The sequence below is a fragment of the Dendroctonus ponderosae genome, unplaced genomic scaffold (genome assembly GCF_020466585.1).
Source record: "Dendroctonus ponderosae isolate FM_Combo_2020 unplaced genomic scaffold, Dpon_F_20191213v2 Dpon_F_20191213_1, whole genome shotgun sequence".
Taxonomy (NCBI): Eukaryota; Metazoa; Arthropoda; class Insecta; order Coleoptera; family Curculionidae; genus Dendroctonus; species Dendroctonus ponderosae.
The window spans coordinates 35,412,160-35,416,903 of NW_026017110.1; positions in this window are offsets into that span (position 1 = coordinate 35,412,160).

The following is a 4,744-nucleotide window of genomic DNA, read 5'->3' on the forward strand; positions in this document are numbered from 1 at the left end:
TTTAAGTGAGACATTTGCTACTTCTTTTTAAAGACTGCTTCTTTTTAAAAATATTGCCGATTTCAGTAATGAATCGAGCTACCTATCAATCAAGAGGGTTTTTTAAATTTGGTTCTGTGATTTAAACCCTAAACAGGCTTTAACAAAACTAATTTGTTGTGTTATATTCATCTTAACTAATTCCTTAAAATTTGCCGAGGCATAACAAAATTACCAATTTCTGTGTTGTGTTTATGCCCAATGCAATTATATAATTAATTGCATTGGGCATTGCAATGACGCCAATTTTGAATCATCTGTATAGTCTAACAGCACCCGCAGACGAGCGACTTTTGTCTTGAGAAGTTTAGGGCTCCCTCTAGCAGGCTGCGCGCACACACTCTATTGAAATGTGAGAAATTTCTCCGATATTTGATTCCTAATGATTGCATTCACCAAGTTGTATCAGGTGTATCAATATATTTCGTACTTAAAGCCCTGAGTTCGCTTATGCGTTTGATGCATGCGTCTGACGTAAGCAGCGGCTGCAACGTCCATCGCATGCGTCGTAGGTGGGTTCGCTTGTGCATCTAAAAGTTCACAAAGTCGGCAGCCCGAGCACAGTGCAAAAGGAAATTTGAGTAGTTGATTAATTAGCATCATGGAGCTTGCATTGGCTCTTTTATTAGAAGAAGAAGATGAAACCATGATTCCGTTATTAATTACGAGCAGAAAACCTCATCATTCTATGTACAAACATCGATATCCAAGGTGATTCGAAATTGGCGTAATTCCTTTTAAGGGGTGATTTGGGGAGTACGAGAAAAATATTGAAAATTTATTTTTTCGGAAATTTCTAGAAGATATTAACAGTTGAAGATCAAATTTCAACTTTGACCCTACATTTCAAACTTGAGTACCCCAGGCCATTTCCGTTACACTGCCCCCCTTCTAAACCCTGATCGTCCGGATTAGGTAATTTCTGGATCATGGTTATATCTGGCCAAACGGTGAATCTGGACAACTTTAAATTTTGCCTGAGGGCTCTTCTGATTGCTCATCAACAGTTCAACGCCGCCGACGTCGCGCGGCTTTTCGCTGGTGTTCACTTGGCGCACCACGTTGTCCATCCATTGCATCAGCGTCCTCACCAGGTTGAAGAACTTGAACAGATCGCCAGTATCGGCCAGTTTTCCTCTGCACTGCTTGCAAACCATTTGCAAACTGGCCCACGCAGACACCACTTCTTGTTCTCTATTTGTAATCTCTTTCGCTCTGTCGCCCGCATAGCTGGCTTGAAGCTTGGTCGATTCCTCTTGCATCTGTTGCACTTGGTTCTGAAGCGTCTGCAGGTCTTGCGTGAAGTTCTCAGTTCGTCCGACATGGCAACCTGCTTCTCCAAAATGCAACTGCGTACATCCTTGCAGTCGTGGAAAAACTTCTGTAATTCACGGGAAGCCGCAAGCATTTGCGTTCGGGTGCCAGGCCTCGTTCAGCCCGTCCTTCCATTCGGCGATTCTTGCCGAGTCGGAATGACCGGCAGCTATCAAGCAGTCTGCAATGTCGTTGACTCCCGCAACTCTTTTACTTCCAATGGTTTCCGTGTCGTAAGCGAACTCCTTAAAGCGCTTCCATAGCAGAGTAACGTGATCGTAAGCCTGGCCCAGTTCGTGAGAAGAGGCCACCACTTCGCGATCAACTATCCACTGCTCCAAGTCGCCAACGTCTCTGTTGAGCAAGAAGAGCTGCAAGGCCTCATCCAGCTTAGCGCGACGTCCTTGCACCAAATCCCTCAGTCGGGTATACAGCTTGTCCAGTTGCGACTGTTTAACAGCGACCTGCTCAGCCAAAGGATGTCCTTCAGCCGACAGGGCCTTTACAGTCTCACCCAGTCCTCTGACGGTGTCCGCATAAGCTTCCACGGCCGCTTTCAGACTTTCGTGCTTCTTCATGAAGTTCCTGGCGCTGGTCTCATCTTTGCCCCGATCTTCTACCATCATGTAGAGTTCCTGCTCGCTCATCCAGCTCTCGGCATCATTGGCATCGAACAGATACTGCTGGGCCCGTTCGTTCCTCAGCAAGTTGGCTTGTTTATTATCGATGGCTTCCTTTTCTCTAATTTCATTTTCGCTTAACCGTCGATGCTCTCTGGTGGTGTCAACAACCGATTCGTTCTGTAATGACGCCACTGCTAAAAGAGTCTCCAAATTCGATGCAGCGTTTATGAATTCTACATCACGCTGAGCTTGGCGCATTTTCTTCGATGGGAATGTTTTCTTCTATCGGCAATTCTGGGTCGGAAAATTGATCAAATTCAGTAGCGATTTTAATTAAATTGGCGTCTTCATCTAATGCTGGCAAATCATGTACGGGTTTATCGCTAGTTCGCCCATTGCACTCAGAATCAGATGATTCTTCACTCAAACAAACTACGTTCTCTAAGTCCGGTTTCACAGTTTTCCTTCTGAGCATTATTTCGGGTTTAGTTTTTGCTGATTCAAGCAGATTTTGCGCATTTTTCTGCATAGTTACATTCTCATGTTCCACCGGCCTAGTGATGTCTTCGATTTTATCACTCACAGTTTTATCAGCAACTGACAATTCTTCAGTCTTCGCAATAGTCACTTCGTCCGTAATCACCTTGTCTGATGGGAGTTCTTCAGCATGTTCATCCTGTGATTCCAAAATTGCTATACTTTCCATCTTTACCACTTCCTTCACTTTCGCCGCTGTTAATGTCTCTTCCACAGAGTCGACTTCTTTCGCCACTTGAGAGTTTTCCTCTGTTGAAACASTTACTTTTGATAGCATAATACCTGATAAGTTTTCACAAGAGTTATCAGTTTTAGCCACATCATCTCCTTCAGAGACAACTCGGTCTTCCGACTCGCGGGCGCAACCACTTCTGCACTCAGTCGCTGCTGTCACTTCACTGACTCCCCATGCCAGTTAAGGCTTTTAGTCTTTAGTGCTGACCTATGAGTAAGCCTGGGTGAGGTAGGGCATTATTTGCCTGAGATTAGTGAATATGAAAAAAAAATCCACTGAATAAGAAAAGGTAAGTTTTGGGGTAGTTTGGCCTTATTTATCTTTAATGTGTTTAAATTTTGTTTTTCATTAAGCGGGGGTTTTGCTTAAGGTGGGTGTTCCCAAGGGGGGTCTGCCATTAGACTATTGGGAAATTTGAAGTGGAGCTTTGGAATTGGTCGAGGATTTTGGTTTTCAACTTTTTGTGTAGTTTCGAAATGAATTCCTGAATCGTTTCCGTTTCGAGATTTTCGTGGATTTGGATGTTTCGAATGTACCTGGGAGCGCGTGAAATTCGACGTAGGAGTTTGTTTTGGAATGTTTGGAGCTTCTTGATGTTTGTTTTGCTTGCATGTTTGGCTGATGACAGGTGCCCCGTAACAAACTTGTGCTCTGATCACTTGTTTGTAAATTAGAGTTTTATTTTGTAGTGAGAGTGTGCTTTTGCGAGTAAGAAGAGGGTGTAGGTAGGCGGCAGTTGGAATTCCTGTTTTAATACTTTTGTTTATGTGTTGAGAGAAGTTTAGCTTAGAGTCTATTATTATGCCAAGATATTTGACTGCCTTTTTGTATTCGATTTGCGTGTTGTTCAGTGTTAGTTTTGGAGTGTTTGTGTTGACTGTTTTTCTAGTTATTATCATGGCTTTAGCTTTTTCAGAGTTAATTTTGATTTTCCAGGTGTCGGCCCAGGCTTGAAAAGTGTTTAAGTGTCGTTGTAAGGGTGGGATTATATAGTTGATGTTTTTATTACTGTAATAGAGGCTCGTGTCATCAGCGAAAAGAGCAACTTTGGAATGGAGGCTTTTTGGAACATCAGCTGTGTATAGGTTGTAAAGAGTTGAGGAAAGCGGGGCGCCCTGTGGAACACCTGCTTTTATAGATCGAATGGAGGATTTTGTTTCGTTCAGAGTTATGAAAAACTTTCTCTCGTGGAGAAAGTTTGCGACAAACTGAACGAATGTTAGGGGTAGGTTGTGGATGTTTTGGAGTTTCCAAACCAAGCCCTCATGCCATACTTTGTCGAAAGCTTTTTCTATGTCCAGGAGAATGATTCCAGTGGAGCCCTTTCCCTGGAGAGCGATCGTGGCATCTTGAATTGGCCTGGCTGCTTGCAGTACGGCAAGTTATGATATCCTATTTAGCCAACTTCACAAGTTCATGATATTCTATTGCAACACGACAAATTTCGGACAGAACAAAAGAATAAAAATCAAACTTTAATGAAAACTATTTAATTAATGCAACGATTTAAATAACAATTTAATAGAGAGAGAGAGAAAGAGAAAAGAAAAAAAGGTTTCCCTTGAGCGGGTATTTCGGGAGGTCGTGTGCAAAGCCCGAAGGGTGAGTTCGTTTGAGCGCCACTAGCTTTCGCAGCTATACTAGAACACTCAGCGATGGAATGCTGCCGAAATACCTACTCAATTCTTTTACCGTGATAGCACGTAAACTGACTTGAATGATGATACAAAAAAAATGGTGAGCTTAATAGAGAACAAGAAAACGTGGTTCGACGACCACAAACTACCGTCTGCTAACCGTTTGATCTGTAACCTACATTAACTACCTAATTAAATGAAAAGTTCGAGAAATTACAAATTAATAATAGACAACCAATAGCGATACTCGCCCCCCCAAACACGAGCAAGTCTCCGAAGTCGCCGCCACGTGCTGCCGATGCCTACGTGCTAGGTCCAGATCTCATCCAGACCGTCCCTGGCTATCCAGTCCACAATTT